This window comes from Cavia porcellus, unplaced genomic scaffold, assembly GCF_034190915.1.
Source record: "Cavia porcellus strain 051 isolate PalLab524CR breed Dunkin Hartley unplaced genomic scaffold, mCavPor4.1 scaffold_21, whole genome shotgun sequence".
NCBI lineage: Eukaryota > Metazoa > Chordata > Mammalia > Rodentia > Caviidae > Cavia > Cavia porcellus.
In genome coordinates, this window is record NW_026947504.1 from 23,893,832 (window position 1) to 23,913,102 (window position 19,271).

Sequence of the window (19,271 nt, forward strand, 5' to 3'; positions counted from 1 at the left end):
GAATTAAATTCCCTCAATACCAAATCGACTTAACTCGTGAATTTGTCAGCCAGCTACATCGATGCAAACACTTCTTAGACGTTCTTACATTTTAATTAATCAACATGGTTGTTCACCGAGAACAAATGTCACTCTGCAACTCAGGTAACCTGGGGATGTCAGAGGCAGATTCCGAAAAAGCTGAGAAAGCAACTCCAACCAAGTAGTCAGACAGATGAAGGCCCGGCTAGTCTTTTACTGTATGCTAGCTATTAAAGTTAAACTACTTAATAAGCTTCTCTCAGCATTAGTTTCCTCACGTGTAAATGGGAGATAATCAAAGAAACATAAAGACCCAAGGATATATTTTTGATTGAATGGAATCAATTATTCCTTTGAAATCCACTGCTCGTTTGTCCATATGGCTCTTACGCTGAGTCTTAGCTCCCTGTTTCCCAGAAACCTGTCTGGAGTGCTACCAGAGACGCCTTCTCACGCTGTCTTCAGACAGGCAGGTGACCTGTAGCTCAGCGGGGTGCTGTCGGAAGACCACGTCCACAGGTTCTCTTTTCCCATGGGTCAAGTCTCTCCCTCCAGATGATAACTCCTCTCCACCGCCAGTTTCTATTTCCTGATAGGTGTGGAACTGATCCCCAATATCTATGGGTTCAGGCTGGGTGAAAGTCAAGAAGTGCCTGATGTGGGCACAAAAAAGTGGCCTAACAAAAAGATCATTACCATGAGTCCGGACGGTGGAGATGGGTCCAGGAAGTCAGCAGAAGCAACATATAAAATAAAATTTAAAAATTTTAAAAATGAGGCTAAGGTGAAAACTGACAAGCTATGATATAATATAATCCATATTTCTTTTTATATTTGTTTTAGATATTTTCCAAAGATTTTGCAAAAATCTTATAATCTTGCTATTTTGTATATCCCCTTTCCTATGAATGATGATTGAAATATAACTTTTTTATAAAGAAGTATTTTTAGTATAATAGCAATAAATGCTTAATACAGAAAAATTAGGAAATAGTATAAAAATAGTCAACATTTTTCATCGCATTATACATTTAGGTGATTTTTCTTAATAAGTAATTTGATTATCTCTTGTTAATTAATGAGTATCTGGAATAATTCATTGTTAATGGATTTCCAATGTTTTGTTTTATATTTAAACTATAACTTGATTCACCAGTTCCCTGTTATTGGATGTTTATACCATTTAAACTTTTGCAGTTATTAACAACATCAAAGTAAATAAATGAATGTTCTTAATGATAAGGCCCCAGGAAGGCAGATGACTGATTTGAGGATAGGTACTCTTTTAACGCTTTGGGCACCCAGTAACAACTGCTTCAGAAAAGCTGTACAGAGCACAGTAAGGCTGAGGAGTTTACTCCTCCAGCTGTCCAGCTGTGCAATAATAACATATCCACTTCGGGATCTTCGGACTCTCCTTAATGGTTCTGATCTCAGCTGGGGCCATGCAGAACATATTGCACTTGATCAAGCATAGGCCCAGTCAGTGTGTGCTCTATCTTGCCACCAAACAGAACAGGGAGAGCTCTTCAGTGGCATTAGCTCTTCAGAGCCCTGGAGCCCCCTTTCTGTCCTCACCTCTCCTCATCAACCTCATCACCACCCTCAGTGTCATACAGTAATATTTGTCGTGGCTGGGAGCCTTTGGAAGTCAATGCTAGTTGTGGCAGATGACTTGGTGGCACATTTGTGTTGTAGAGAGACTAATTCCCACATAGCAACCCTGAGTAACCTGTTTGCTCACCTCACAGCACTGAGCCACATTCTCTAGGCTGCATAATCCTTTCATCTCTGGGAAGCCTATTTTCCAGCAAGACTCTCGGTGTGTATAAAACAATAATAAGCATTTACACCAGGCTTTTAATCTTTAAAGTATTCGTGAACGTTAACTAATTAATTTTCACAGCACTTGTAAGATTAGTAAGTGCTAATCTTCTCCTAAAATAAAAACAATATAAACCACTGAAACATTTGACACATCACAAAAAGCCAGAACCAAATAATCTGGGAAGAGAAGATTGTCAATTACCAGCTCAGTCTTGAGAGGAGCAGGGAGTTGAGCCAGCTCGCAGTTCCTCTGAGACACAAAGGAACTCAGCAGCAGGGCAGCGGTTATATTTAACCTTACCACACTCTGTGGCCGTTCCCAGGCCAACACACTCATTCCAGCAAAAACTCTGTACAAGAGTTAAGGATCCCTGACAAATTCCAATGCGAAATAATGAAATAAATCGAGTCATAAATAATCAAATTAATGATATGAAGAAAGAAAATATATCTCAGGAAACAGACACACAGGACACTGAGTTTAAAGGTTAGGCATTAATGAAGAAATAAAAAACATAAATGCAAAATGACAGGCAGTGAATTATTAGTTCTCTTCCATGAATTTGAGCTTCAGTGTGTACCTGTGTAAACTGTAGCAAATAATGTTGACCACTAGGGGCTATAAAATTTGAAACCATAGATAAACACTGAACATCCGTCACCTTTAGAAAAAAATTGTTTTATACATCTGAACATACTGATTACTTTACACCCTGTAGCTTCTACACATAAAAAACAAAGAATTCTAAGTTTTAATGCTTTACATCATGAGCTAAGTCATTGATTTCTTTGATATCTAGACTCAAGCCTAAAAAAACACAAACTATTTGCTGCCCTCTTTTTTACATGGATGACAAATGTAACACATACTGTGGCAAAAGTGTGCTAGACTCTCAAAGTCAGAATAATGTCCAACAGTAACATAATGATGTACCCACAATGCAAATACCGTTTATGATGACGTGGCTTGTTAGTGCTGGACACTGGACAAGCACAAATAGCAGAGCCTGCCATGTAGTTGGAGAGAATGTAGACTTCATTAAAAAAAGCTGACTTTGAATTGCAATATTGTCACACACTAGCTGTGTGTTGCTCAGCAGGTTACAGTATTCTCTAGTCCCTAAGTCTTCTGTCTGGTATAATGAAGATAATGACACTGCGCTGACCAAGACTCTTGGTTCCAAGTCACCTTTTCTAGATCACTTATTTCCTCCTAATGATCACTTCCTTTTTCTGCTCCTCTGAAATCATTGTCTGCTCTGCCTCTGGATCCCAATTAGTCCATCATTCTTCACCCCAACACGTGGAGGCATCAACACGTGGAGCACTGCATCATCGAAACTTCCTTTAACAAGGTTGAGTCGGAAATCCAGCATTCAATTCTCAGCCTTCACCCCCCTGGCCTCAGTGGCAGAACTAAGGACAAACAGAGTATTACATTGTTTGGATTTCCTGTAACCTCAGTAGTGATTAATTTTAATTCCCTTTTGACTCCTCTTTCTCTGCCTGAAATATAAATGTTCATATGTCTAAGGGCTTTGTCGCAGTCCCTATCCAGTATTTATGCCTGACCCTTGGGAAATTTCATCATATCTCATGACTTCAAATAGAAAATACATCTCTAGGCTAGATCATTTTTTAAGTGCTATATTGGAAAATTGGAATCTGTTCAATATCTGCTCTTTCACAGGTAAAAACATGTTTCAAGTTTAATGTGACCAAATTATGCTATGGGTCCACTTATTTCATCCTTAACCCTACCAACACTGTCTTCTGAAGATCTTCTCCATCACGACAGGTAGCACTGCTTCTCCTATAGTTGCTTATCCTGAAAACCTAGAAACACCCCGGATTCTTCCTCTTCCGCTCTTCATCTGCCCCCCTCCATTCATGTATTCAGCCCATCAGGAAGCGCAGTTTGCTTTCCCTGAAACTATGCCCCAGTGCCAACCATTCCTCCTTCACTGTAACTATTCCAGTTCAGCTTGGCCACATCTCTCACTTGGATTAACAAAGTCTTACCTGCTTTCCCTACTGCTTCTTGTTTTATTCCACTGCAATCCATCTTCATATAACAATCAAAGTATTGCTATGGAACATAACTCAACAACTTAATTCTTGTGTGAGAAAGCCGCCAGTGGTTTCCCGATACCATTATAGTAAAATCCAAGCTCCTTATCAAAGAGGGCCTACAAGAACTGAGTCTGTCTCACTCATCAATCTTCTTCACTGCGAATTTCTCTGTTACTTGAGGATGAGGGCACACTTGGATTTCAAAGACTTTTCACTTGTACTTTAGTCTGTAGAGAAATCCAGGCTTCAGTTTTGACATGGATAGCTTACTGGGAATCCAAACCTCACCTCAAATGTCAATACCTTGGGGAAATTTTCTTTGACAATCTACAGTTGGCTCTAAACACACCCACTCATACATATTTTCTTCTCTATTAATCTTGCTATTTTTAGCAACACTACTATCTAAAATTATAATGAAAATTTATTTCCCCGTTAGAAAAATCCATAAAAGCCAAAACTTTGTGTTATTTCTTCTTTGTAATATACTCATGGATACCCATTAAATACTTTTTGTACAATTACTGAAAATCCAACATAATTTGTCTTCAGAAGTATGGGGAAATAAATGTCATCTACAAGTTGAGAAACAGATTTAACCTAAGATACATATGAGTAACTTCTTTGTCCCTGGAATACAATACCTGTCACCCACAACCTAAAGAAGGATGGTGCATCCTGGCTCACAGTTACGGTAAGCTCAGCCCAACGCAGGTGCTCAGCTGGAAGGGCCTGCAGGAAGAAGGCCTTACATCACCGCACTAGGAAGCAGAGAGAAAAGGAAGGAGCCCAGGAGGGAGAATGCACCCATAAGTCACAGCCTATGACCAGGCCCCTCCCCAAATGTGGACTTTGTAGATCTGAACCTTAGCATAGTCTGCCTGGAGCCAGTCACATGAGTGACACATTAGTGTTGTTCGTTTCTCAGTCTCTTGGCTCAGTTTTTATCTCTGTTCATTTCATTCTCAGGCAGATTTGGCAAGAATAACATAGCCAGTGGGCCTCCTATATCATATGACCTGATCTGAGTCTCAGAAGAAAGAATTCTCCACAATAATAGGGATACTGTTTTGGCCATTTTTTTACCCCCAAAACGTAAAGCGTTGGCTAATGCATCTGACATATGCATTAATGTTTATTTAACGAATTGATAGAAGAGACTTCTTTTTCTGAGCATAAAACTTTTATTGCCCCATTCAGGCAAGATGGTTTACACTTAGAAATCATGTTTCAGGCCCATGACAATCCAGTGTCACCAAATATACATTAATGGGCGGTGGGTAAGTTCACTGGGGAAAGTATGATAAGCAAACAAGAGATTCTTGCTGGGGATTTAGCTGAGCGGCATAAGCACCTGCCTTGAAGGAGGCGGTCATGAGTTCGATCCCCAGTACCGATAAAAAAAAGAAGAGATTCTATGACAAATTTTTAATTGGTTGATTTATTGGCTAAGTGAGTTAATATTTATGACAAAGCCTACTCCTCCAAGAAAAAAACAATATTTCAACAAATACAACTTTCTTCCTACATGGAGTATAGAAGTAGTTTTTGTGTTAATTGGGTTCCATCCACTTGCGAGAGTTAAGACTCCTTGAAAAGGACAAATTTATAAATTGCTAAGTCTGGAAAACCAGTTTTATACCAAGATCCTGTCTGACATGGAAATATAAGCCGTTTCAATTCAGAAAGCTGCTCTTCTATTTACTGAAGGAAGCTAAACCTCAGATGCTGAGAAGGAGATTCTTACCAGCTAACAGTCCACCTTCTCTTCTGATTTACACAGCTTTCCCTTCTCAGCTGTCCACGTTAGTCCTAGTCATATCTCTTATCAAGGTAGATGGCAGGCAGAACTCCTAATGAACAAATAGTTATGATTCGAGCTTTGTTATGAGGTGAGTTTTGTGATACACTTTTCAGGAGAGTTGGAGACCCCTGAGGCCAATGCGGATTTCACCTTCACTGGGATTTGATTTCACTTATTAAGGAAATGTTGTCTAAGTTCACCAAATTCAATACCCAGGTTTCTACACTGTTCTCCAGTCAACTCGCCTTTCCATTTTTCCAGAGACTAGTTTTCCTATTATATACTTTCAACAAATGTCAAACAACTTTTCCTCATTTCTCAACTTCAACTAAAAGTACTCTTTCTGTTTCTAGGAAATAGAAGTTATTCAGCGAGAACTTGTCCACATGTTCCCACCCTAAGCCAATATTCTCATGTTTCTATATAGCTAATCCTCTGTACCAGCCAAGATCCTGTCTTCTCCTGTGAGGGACCATGTCCACCACCTGCATTTAACACGCTCAGCTACTCAAAGGCATTGTTGCCAATATCATTTGTACTCACTTCCTGTGACCCCTTTGCCCTCGTAATAGATCGATACGATTATCATGCAACCATACTTGCAAGGTCTCTCTTGATTAACTCATTTCATCCAAAAATTGCCTTATTTCACTCCTCTCCTTCACAGTGATAGGCCTGTGAGACTGATGAGCTATTTTACTCACCTCTTGAGAGCCCAATCCAACAAAAATTTGTATTTTCACTCCTCTATTGAAATGGCTCTTACAAAGATCTCCACTGATCTCCACATTGCTAGCCCCCAATCAAATCTCAAATCCTATCTTATGCTATCAAAAATAATTAAGAAGAGCTGGGCGTGGTGGCTCACGCCTGTAATCCCAGCACTCCGGAGGCTGAGGTGGGAAGATCGTTGGGAGTTCGAGACCAGCCTGGGCTACAAAGTGAGCTCAAGGCCAGCCTGAACTGCATAGCGAGATCCCCTCTCAAAAAAGACAAAAAAAATTAAGAAACAATATTTTTCGTTAAGCATTTTCTTTGCTTTTGAAAAATAACTTTCTTTGGATTCTCCTTTAATCCGTTGGGTTCTGTCATACATGCATGTGTCGGTTCGTCACACAGTCACCCTCCAGTTATCAAGTCCTCCAGAGATCCACTTTCAGACTTTCCCCTGTCTCTTCTCACCTCACAGAGAATGTCACCCACAAACATAGCTATATATAAATGCCAATGACACCTAAATAAATGTCTCTAGTTTCTACCTTCGGGGTTATTTCTTTAAATTCCCAATTCATACACCAACTTCTTCCTCAATCTCTCCATTTAGAATTTTAATAGGCTTCTCAAACTTCACATTTGTTTACTTTCTCCCAAGTTAAATATTTGACCCCCAGAAACCACAAATATCCTCCTTTCCACCTCAGTTAATAACAACTTTTTTCTTCAGTCCCTCAAGAAATTCTGTCAGCTCTCACTATAAATATGTCCAGAAAATGACCACTTCAGCAACTATGCACAGTCCAAAGCTTCATTATTTGGCCAAATTGTTTTAATAGCTTCATTAGCTGCCACAACCCATTTATCCACACAGAAGCCAAGGGAGATTCTTAAAAACACATCAGGTCCTATTATTTCCCTTCTTAATACTGCCCAGTACATTTCAATTACTGGAAAGACAGAGCCCCAGCTCCTTATCAGGACTTGCCAGGCCTTGTGAGATCTGGCTGCTCATTGTCTTTCTGACCTCATCCTTACCACTTCTTCCCTACTCCCTCAACTCCCTCACACCAGGCTGCTGTTCTTCACTGGACCCACCAACCTCACTCAGCCCACAGGGCCTTTGCACATGCTGGAAGAGTTTTCACAGCAAGTTCCATATCTACACTCTGTTCAGGTCTTCACATTTCCCCCTCATCAATCTATATTTAAAAAATCCTTTTTTCTCCACAGAACTTACTTTTCTTTTGCTGTATAACAACTTCATGGTATGTATATTATTCAATATATATTCAAGAGACGAAAACTGTACCAGATACTGATCAGGAAATATTTTTTTTAAAGATCATTAACTGGTGGTAGGAGTTGATTAATCAGGGAAAACAGTACAAGAGGACCCTAAGAGTCAAAAGCAGCACATGCAAAAGGACAGCTACTGTTTCTGCTCTGAAGAATGATGCCTGATAAAGAAGAAAGGACTGCGCAAGCTGCCCCCTCTGGGGCTAAGAGACCAGCCCTTCCAGCAAGGGCCTGGCTGCACGTAGCTGGGCTAGGGCAAAGGAGCTTCACCAAGGGCAGGGTTTCCCTGGTGTATAGAAGCAGTTTGTTTCTGCCAGAGGGTGATGGGCACTTGGAGCTGCTCACTGCCAGGGGACGCCAGGCCTTGCGCTCTTTGTGGAAGCATGAAGCCGGACCAGAGCTGATGAGCTGCCTCTCCGTAAAGATGTGACCACAGGATCCAGCTCCATTTTCCCTGTGTGATCGGTTCGGTTTCCTCACTGAGTCTGAGCAGTAGAGGACTGGACCTGCAGCAAGTTCCTGCGGGTCTCTGTCAACTCACCCTGCACCTTCCATGGAGGTCTGCACTCTGCCAGCTGCGGGGCAGAGCTCCGCAGGGCATTGTTTTAGAGCAGGACAGAGCAAAGAGGGTTTAAAGAATAATAAGTTGAAAAGTATCACATTTCATATATTTCTGTCTCTACTATTCCTGTTTTATTGAATAGAAACTATTGAGAATAGACTTATCTCCTTCACCCTGGCCTCAGTGTTTAATACAATTCCCAGGATATAGCAGATTTTCAATAAATACAGTGCAAATTTGAAGAATAATGTAAACATACAGGCTGTATGCTTCTGGAAGCCATGTTTTCTGTTTTTGTCACATGGCCTTTGCATTGTCTTTTCAGCCAGTCACACCCCAGTTTGGACTGCTAGTCCCCCATCTCTGACTCAGGTCGAGCATGTGAGCTGCACTCCAGTGGTGAACGTGAGCCCTGCGGCAATTATCCATTGCCTTGTCTCCTTTAACCTGAATCTCAGTGTGGAAAAGCCAGCCTGACAAGGATCTCACTCATCATGGGAGGGCTTGTCTGGAGTCAGAACCAGTGCAGATAAAAGCTAAACAGAGAGATAGGAGGGCTGGATGGCATCAGTGCAATCTCTAGACCCAGCCAGCCTCAGACTTGTCGGTTACATCTGCCCATAAGGTCGCATTTGGCCTGCTCCATTTGATTTCTTTTCCTGTCTTGTGAGCTGGGCAAGTTCTGTCCTACTTTCTAACACAGTTGCAAGCCCCTGGGGGAGGAGGTCCTTGCCCTAGGACTCACATGGCCTCCCCACTGCCATGGCCTCTCCCCACCAATTATCCCACACCGGTATACAGCAAGTTTCTCAACACTGAGCTGCATTCGGTCCCTAAGTCTTCATTCTACAATCATTTCTTCGAGATATATTCATCTATCCTCAGAGAAAATTAAATACTTAGACTTCAAATTTTTTTCTTTCTTAAGACAGAAATGAAGAAACAGCTTTGAAACTGACATAGAATCCTAATATAGCCAAAAATAACAGAGTAGTTACATATATTCCTATTGTAAAATTTTCTACTCTGATCTTAGAATCCAATCAGAGCCGAATTTCTCCATTCTGGTTCCACTTCAGCAAAAAGGCAGAGAATGGCAACAAATTAATCAACAACTTACTTCAAACAAGTAGGTAGTAGATATTGTTGATGGCCCATCCAGAGCCCCCCTCAGAGCCAACCTTAAATCCCCCTCTGCTGAGAATATCACTCCCTGATGAACTAGCATTAGATCCTGGCTGGACATTGTTCCATCAAAGAGAACTGCTTCACTGAAGGGTATAGTCTCTCTCAAGGAAACATGGCTGGGCAAAATGGGGTTGAAAGGACTTGGCTCCCTTTCCTTTATTTGGGCAAATATCTTTCTCTCTCTCTCTCTCTCTCTCTCTCTCTCTCTCTCTCTCTCTCTCTCTCTCTTCTTGTATCTGGGTGTCCCCTCAAAGCCTCATGCAGTCAGAGGGGCAGGCTTCTAGAATTGGTGATTAATTCATGGTCCAATGCTGGGATTATGAGTGTGATTGCTACACCCATCCCAGGGTGATGGCCTACATACAATATAAGGAACAGAAAGAGTCATTTCTGTGCTTCTTCCTTTTTATCTTGTTGTTTTTGCTGTCTTCTGCCAGTTTGAACTGTTGCCCTCTGCCAAAAGCCACCCTGCCTTGGAGCCAGTAGATAGTGGACTGAAGCCTCCAGGAACTGTAAGCTAAATACCTTTTTCTTCCTTTAATTTTGGATGTCCCAGCAATGTCAGAAAAGTAACCAACACAGAATTTGGTACTGAGAGTGGGATCATTGTTGTGACATTGCCTGGCATTGTGGTTTAAGAGTCTTGGGAATTAATTTGGAAAGGTTGTAAGAGACTGATCTAGACGCAGCCCCTGAATGCTGTAAACTATCTGGGAAACTCCTATCAGAGTACTAATGGAAATGCTGTCAATTAGGATGAAGATCAGAAAGCTTCTGTTGAGAAACACTGCATCAGCTGCTGGATCCCAGGTAATGTATTCTGCTTTGGCTGAAAGTTGGTCTGCATTTTGCTTGTTTAGAGATATGATCTGGGTGGCAGAAAAATTTCAGTGCAGTCTAAAGTTGGGATGGAGCATGGTTACTGCTGAGAGTTCTTGGCCAGATCTACATTGGAAATTAAGAAGGAAGAGGCAATAGAGAGATCTGAGTCATCTGGTCAGAGGAAGGCTCTAGAGGATGACACCACAGAGAATGTGATTGTCGAGAAGTAACGGAACAATAGAAAAATGAACAGAAGAAGCCTTTCACCTGAAGGGAAGAATATATTTGAGTTGCAGGAACTTCTTGTTTTTCAGTCTTGCCATGCCTGTTAAAACTTAATGGGAACCAAGGCCTGTAATTGTGATGGTTCTTTTATTATGGTTTTAATTATATATATGTAGTCAGGTTAATTAGTCAAAGCATCATGATTTTAACCTTCAATTTTGGTCACTTTTTGAATATTTGGTTTTGGTGTGGGAATAAGTGCAATAAGAATTATATATATGCAATTAGTATATTAATGTAAACCTGAATAGACCAGGACAGGTTAACTTTTCACAAATCTGCCACTAGAGACTATAGTATAAGGAAATGTGTATGGTTATCAAGTTGACCAGACTTGGACTGTGGACTGTGGTAGACTGACAACAGGTAGTCAACTTGTAATACCAAATGAACAAGTACCATGGTGCTGGGTGTGGAAGGCCCACTCGAGGATGGTTGCCAACAACATTAAAAAGAAACTTGGAGAGGAAGTGGTGTTGCTGTTGGTTCTCCTGAGTGTTGCTGGTTCTCCGTGGAGCTGTTGGTTCTCTTGTTGTCACTGGCTCTCCTGGAGGAGCTTGTTGAGGTTTCCTGCTATGAACTTGGCTGTTCTCATTTTCAGGGGAGCTCAGGATCTTCTTTGGCTGAGAATGGCTGCAGTTCACCTTGGGGGAGCTCTGGTCCTTACTCTGCACTTCCTGGCTCCAAAAGGGAAGATGTATGCTGCTTAATCTCCAGAAGAAGTTGTCACTCTAGCTTCCTGATGTGAACTCAACTGTTCTCAAGGTCGGAGACGCTCAGGAGCTGGTTGGCCCTGAGGATGGTTATGGTATTTATTGGAAGAGTTCTGATCCTTATTTTGAGCACTGCTTCTTGGCTCCAGTGCAGAATCCTCAGCCTGCTGGCACAGATCCTTCATCCCCCTGGCACAGACTTAGTTTCCCCTACGGATCATTGGGCTTTCTCAGCACAGATCCAAGGAAACAAAGTTATAGAGTTCCAACATACCATGGCACAAAGTAAATGTTTCCATCCAAAAAGAACAGAATAGAGGGATTTTCTAATATTATCAACATTCCAGCATACATTCTGTCTTCACTGTCTATTTCAAAAGTTAGACTAGGGGGCTGGGGATTTAGCTCAGCGGCATAAGCGCCTGCCTTGCAAGCAGGCAGGCATGAGTTCGATCCTCAGTATTGACAAAAAAGAAAAAGACAAAAAAAAAAAAAAAAAAAAAAAAGACTAAATGAAAATAGAAGAAAAACCCAAAAAGGGAACTCTGGGTCCATTTTACACCGAGGAACCACTTTGTAACTTCACACCCACAATTAGAGCCTCTCAAGAAAGCTTTGTGGCAGCTTTCCTAAGAAAGCTTCAGCCCTTCACATCGTTTCTGCTAAAATGAGGCTTCTGATGGGCAGCAAATCTCAAAATATCTCTCATCAGCCATGTCTCTGGTGGTTGTCATAGACATTCGGGGTTAAAAGGCAGAAAGCAAGCAGACAGCTGCCACAAGAAGCCCCATCACTTCTCTTTCATCCTTGATCCACCCAAGACCACAGGGTAGCTTCAGGGAGAGTCATGAATGTGGGTTTGGATGCAGAAGGCAAAGAAAAAGAAGAAGAGGAAATGAAGTTCACACCAGCAGATACGAAAAAAGGATAGCTCCACACAGGGCTTGGTTTCAGCATCCAAGTACCACTCATCAAAGAGTATTTGTCCTGCATTGGACACTGCTAACAACCTTACTGGCTATGAGCTAAAATACGACTAAAAGATCTGAACTGGTCTTAACTGACTGTGGTGGTTAGGGCTGGTGTGGACCAGCCAGATAAGGTTCCCACAGGTAGGGATGCACGCTATACTTGTATAGACTGTGTGAGGTTCTGTACGTAACCTCTAGGACTGAAAAAAACAATTTGCACCAATTCTGAATGGTCAAGGGTTAACTGAAGCATGGAGATATGAGTAGATTAATCATAATCAAAATATCAAAAAATAAAATATTTTTCAGTGTGAATAAAATTTCATTTCTGCACATTGATCAGAGGCATTTTAGGTGATATCTTTGGTATTCAACAGATTTCATAAGTTATAATTAGATGACTGCTTTTATCATTTTTAAATGTCTGCTTCCTTCATAGTGAAACGTACATTATTTGCATAGAATTTTTTTATGGCCTCAATTCAACTTCTAGCTCTTGTCTAGCAAAGAATTGCTTGTTACCAGGAAAAAAAAGATGAATTAAGTTAAATATGTGTATATCAGACTGGTACATCTTGTTTTGCCCCAATCTGCTGATTATAAAAAAAGTCCAGTATGCTTCTAAGCCACTATAAATAATCATGACAATATCAAATAAAAATAGATGTCATATCAGAAAGCCACAGTGGAGTTTAAACTTAGTTTAGCAAAATCAACAACTTACTCACAAGACTGATGAACTGCAGTTATGTGGTTTTAACAAAAGCATTCTAGCAACCAGATAAGCAAGTGTCTTCTTGACATAGATGGATGATAGCACATGTGCCAGAAGCCAGTGGGAAATAGGAGCTGTCATCTAGAAAATGACAGAGCCATTTCGAGTCCCTCTAGATTAGCACTCCATCTTTGGCTGAGCAGATATACTGTTAGCTGAAGGTCTATTGCCAGCAAATCAGAAGCACTAAAGCAGAGTTCTGTCCTTCAGAGAGGAATGGAATGAATCTTCAATGGCTCAAATGCAGACAGTGCATGTGATAACACCTAGCTTGCTTCAAGGCTCGTCCCCTAAGAACTGACTAATTAAAAGTACTGCCATGTATGTGGGCAAAAACATTAATTCCTCCAATGTAGACACTAATCAAAGTTCAAAAAGAGTAGAAATTTGAGTAAACAAATTGATGTTAATATTATGCCTCATTCAAAATTATCTTGTAGACAGGCACCAGATTATAACATCACACAGTTTGCTCTTATCTTTATTTAAACAAGTGAATGTTCAGAAATCCATCTCCTAGCCCAACGTCACTAAATAAACTCTGTGTAACCGACAGGCCAGTATCTGGGGAGGTAACTCTGAGGTTAAGAGAAAGGTCCAGAGTGCCCTGAATTCAGCAGGACAGAGTCTCAAACGCAGCTGATCCTGTCTTCAGCAAGGGCTTCTCAACTTGTCTCCGAGTCCACTGGGGGCCGTCTCTTTGTGACTGTGCCTAATGGCTGAGGATAACATGCTGCCCTCCGCGTGGTCCTTTGGCAGAGATACAGAACTGCTGTTCATTAATGGCCTGGCACTGCGTGGCACACTCGTCACACTACTGATCTAGTGCCTCTGGGCCCAGGGAGCGCATGCGTGGACAGACTGCTATCTTGCGGTCAGCTGCAAGGGAAGATCTGATTCCATGGACTGACTCATGGGTGTGGTCATGCTGACGAGTGTACATCTGAGCACGAATATATTCCAATAGTCTTGCTGCAAAACAAAACAAAAAACTCCCTTTTATACATTTTTTCCTTGTCAAGTTTAGCAAAAGAGAGAAAAATATCTTTCTTTTAGATTTTAGATTTTAGAAAAAATCTAAAATAATAAAAAACAAGCTGCTCTTCCAGTACAGAAATGACTGACTGTTATTCCTGGGTGTTAACAAAGGCATATAAACTTTAATTTAAGCTACTCAGGGTGACGGTTTGTGTATAATTTAGATCTCTTTGAAACCTGGTTCCTCCAAGCCGGCCAAGAAGTGCTGCGCAGGCATTTCTAATTACTATTATCAGGCAAGTAAAATGCAATAACAGTGGTGAAGCCAAATTCAGAAGGGAATACTGTCCCCTCCTCCAGTTTGCCTATCATGACATTTTAGTCTTTAATGCAATGTGTGGAAAAGGGCACCCCTACTCCAGTGGCACTGTCACATGATTTCAGATGTCAGGTCAGATCTCAGGAAAGCTCCTGTTTCCCCTCATCTCTCAGTCTTTTCTTTTTGTGAATGACACGCCCCTGGACGGAAAGAATAGTGATTGCTACTCTAGTCAGCTTGATTTGTCAGCTCCGAACGCAGGGTCTCGCTTCACCATTTCCAAGGTCTCTTTCAAAACCTGGCTCACAGCTGGCGCTTCAGTCAGGAGCTCGCACCCTGAAGCAGCTGACCTTGGTCCCCAGCCAGCTCTGTGGAAGCCGTGGAATCTCCTTTGTGGTACACCGTTCACTTTAGTGCTGAGCAAGGCTGCACCATTCAGAAGTCCTTTCCGACAAAAATATTAATAATGTTCCAATCTCCTAAAGGATGATGAGAACATTTTGGGGTTTGAACCCACGTGAACTTCACTTGTCAAAATGATGGGACTTTAAGAAATGCAACAGTGGCTGCTATTGTTAACTGTGGTTTTGGAATGTGTTGTAGCAATACGTTTAAACATATTAATTGTGTTTACCATGACAAAATGTACTACAAGAGGCTTTTAAAATGTTCGAATTATAGAAGTGATATTTTTTCCAGTATTTGACATGTTCTCTATTTTTAATCATTTTAATGTTATATAATAATAAAACTTCTTTAAAATAATTTTAATATTTCAAAACTTTTTTGTTTTTACACAAGAAGTGCAGATAAAAGAAAAATAATTGCTTAATAACCAATGAGGAAAAAAAGTGTTACCAATGCCCGACAGTTATGATTGCTATAATTATATATCTAACTAAGATCAACACTAAAAGTTAGTAGATAACTCCAAAAGCTGAAACAAAATATGAACATATGTAAGGATGAGGGTTTTTTTCTTTTTCATTTTCTTTTCGTGGTGGTATGTATTGAACCCAGAGCTTTGCACATATTAAGCAAACATTCTAACACTGACTATAATCCCAGCACAAATTAAAGATTTCAAGTAAAATTCTTTTTTCTTTGTTAAAAGCTTTTTTCCCACACTTAGTCGCTTCCTAGTGCTACTAGCTTAGCAATTAATGTTCTAAATTGCAACTTACTTGAAGAAACTAGTACAAGCTATATCTAAATATGTCAAATGAGGCAGAGAAGTGCTAGATTAGATGCCAAAAAGTTGCTTTGATCTCCGTTATCCAGATAGTATTTCAAGAATCACTTTGTGTAGCTAAAGAATATATAATGTAGTTGTCTCCAACATAATCACCATCTTCTAGGAAAACCATCTTTACACTTTATACTATCCTCCAGTTGCAAGCAAATCAGAGCCAAGGTTAAAAATACATGCACCCACCACCTTATAAGTAAGCTTTAAACTCCCATATTTCTTGGGTAATTATTCACTATTAATGTTATGTGTAGCAGAAAATGTTCGTTTCATATACCACCCTTGTGAACTTATGTGTTTTACGGTGAAAAACAGCTATTTTATAAACAGGCTCATAATTACCATACAAATTCTGTATCACTACGCTTGAAACTAGATCAAAATAACAATTTAAAAATGTATAATCAAAGGTGCTGGGGAAGAAAGAAAGATTTGCAAGGTATAACATTCCAGTTTTGCAAGGTAAAAGGTTCTGGAGCTCTATTGCACAACAATATGAAAATATTTTAACAGCTGAATGATACATTTAAAATGCTTATCATGGTAAATACTTTGTTATGTGTTTTGCCATAATTAAATTTATTTTAAATATTTGCTAAACATAATGGAAATGAATATCCCTTCAGAAACTAAGACAATCAGCTAGGAAGGAATGCATTATCTATTTTGCCAAAGCCAGCTTTAAGTTACAGAAAGCATTTATAGAAAACACCAGCAAAGCTGCCAGAGAGGTCAAGGGAAACAAGAAGCAAAGAGAAGATGATCAATGGCTTTATCCTCTTGAATAATTTTGATTCATGCAGAAGAGCAGAAACCACTTCTGAGAAAAAAAACTTCCTTTCATGAGAAATGTGACTGGGGAACTTGTAAAAAACACGCTTTCCCAAGACAGCTTATTGATCCCTGACACCGTCATTGTTTGGACATTGACTACAAAGCCAAGTTTCCCAGTTTCAGACAACAGGGAATAAGAACTGCTTGGAGGAAAACAGAGAAACAGCGTGAGTTTAGCTGCACCCACTGAGTGCTTTACATGTGGTATTTCAATTAACCCTGTACAATAGGGACCAACCGTCCTAGTGTGTTCAAAAGGGGAAAAATAGGCTTTGAGAGGGAAGAACTGGCCCCATTCCACACAGAAGGCACTGTTTTCATTAAAAATGAAACTTTGGGGAAAGTCTGATTCCATCTAATCTTAATCTCTTTGTCACATCATTTTGAAACATTAGAAATGAAATTGAGAGAGCGAGGTATAATTAGTTTTTCTACCAACTCACATTCCTTGATGATTCTCACATTCTGTGACTCTCTGGCTCCTGGTGCCCAGGACTCCAGGTCAGCCTTTTGGAGTGACCATCTATCCACCCACCACTGAATTCTGTTAGTCGCCCCTCAGTATTCATCCTTCTAATAACTGACCATCAAAATACCAATCCTGATGCATAGAAAAGAAGCAGACAGCCTAGTAGGAAAGTTGATGGGTAAGTACGCATTAAAATACCTGTCACAAGGGTGGAATGCACAGATTTGTAGGGGACATAAAAAAAAACTCAAAATACAAGGAGGAGTTGATGGAAAATAAAGGAATAAGATACGATATCTAAAACCACGCAATGTTACACCTATCCTCCAAGGCCATGTCTGAGGTTCACCTCTAATATTTTTATGAAAAAGGTTACTAAAATTTTAGTGGAATTAAACAGCACTTAGCATATTTATTTTTACCTTATTAGTATCTGCAACTGACCAAATGACAAATCAAGAATATTTGTTTATTACACCATTTTTGAGGACCAAATTAGGAATTAGGCTCTGGTGAGGTGACAAAAGTCTACTATTTGTGAGAACACAAATTTCTTAAGTAATCTTGAATGGACACGAACTAACAGTATGACCATGAACCATATATTTAGTAAATGCATAGAATTGTAGACAGTTAAAGCTTCACTTTGTATCTGATTTCACCATTTTATGATTTATGGACTCTTCCAATTTTATGCTATTTATGTATAATAATAGTATGATTAAAACAGAATACACTATGAATGGGTAGAAATATCAGAGTGAAATATGTTAATTTGTGTAATTAATATGAACTAATATTTATAACTTTTAAATGTTAAAAATACACATTGTATGTCATATGTAATACATAATTTTTTATCAGTTTATTCAGGTCTCCCAGAGGAGCAGGCTTAAATGCATTGAAACGTGATTTGTTTGCCGTGTGTGAAGACAGGGTTGTTTGTTTGTTTGGAGTGCCAGGGATCGAACTCATGACCTCACATTTGCCAACCAGGCACTTATGCCACTGAGCTAAACCCCCGGCCCCTATGTGTGAAGACAGTTTTGAAACTCCTGATATCACTATGCACTTCTTGGATCTGATTTTCACAGTACAGAGAGTTACACAGGGCCAGAGGGGACAGGGAGTGTCACCATAGAGCCTATACAGACTCCAGCTTAAAAACACATGGTGTTCCTGGGGACGATGATGCCTAGTGATTCCCAACGTGAAAAGGAAGAGAAGGAGAATGCTGATGAGGTCCACAGACTCTAACTAGCTGCACTAACTTCTGAGCTGAATTTCTACAAAGAACAGGAACACTTACCAGAGGCACCAAGTGAAACAGCCCATCAACATTAGAAAATTGCTAAGGGTGTATGCATGTGTGTGTGTGTGTGTGTGTGTGTGTGTGTGTGTTTGCATGTATGTGTGTGATTTGCTTGCTGCCAAGTTACACATTTACATACAATTTTCAAAGCATGTACATATCATTTTAAAGATATACAGCTGTATGCATACACTTATCATTTTGCAAGAAGTTCAGCTCACCACACAAAACACTGTCTGTCCTTTGTTGGTGGAAAGACCCTTCCCTGCAGCCATTGTGTACTAGCAGCAGTGTGACCCCGGGTCATGGGATAACACTCATGCACTCAGGCTCACAGGGGCCTTTTGCTATAAGTGGCACCTGCTGCGTGGCTCCCTATAAATACTGAACGCCTGCCGCAAATCACAGATGTTTTATGCACTAGAAAACTGGACAGGAAATAATCCCTGAAAAAGAAAGGCAGAAAGATTAAGGGTTAGGTGGGAGCAGGCATAGGGAAAGACTGGCTTGTTCCGGGAGTGCCTGGAAGACTAGGTTAAAGCTCAGATGGGAAGTAAGCACTTTGCTGCGTAGCTCAGTATGACCCAGACTCTCCCTCCTTTTGACTGAGAAGACACAGGGCTTCTAAGGTGCAGAATTTCACAGGACATGAGCCTAGTGCAGACGTCATACTGTTTTTGTGGATTGGAGTCCTTAACTTTTTTTAGTTGTCCTAGGCCTTCTATGGTATTTAAGTTTTTCATAGAGCAAGTACCCTGTGATCTTTTAAGTGTGAAATTAATGCTTTTATTTTGGTGTAAAGCATGCCACTTCACCCAAAGTCACTTCTCACACTTCTGGAAAGCTGTCCCCAGCAGCCTGACTGAGTGTTTTCTCCTGTTTTTGGTGTTGGATACAACCCACCTTTCCCAAGTTTTCTTATTTTTCACCCGAGCTTATTTTCAACATATCTCAAAGCCCAAAACAGTATTATTTTGTGAACTTCCCACTAAGTGATAACAAAGGAAGTATTTATCTAGTCTGCGTTTCCCCCAATGATTTCTGGACTTGGTTTCA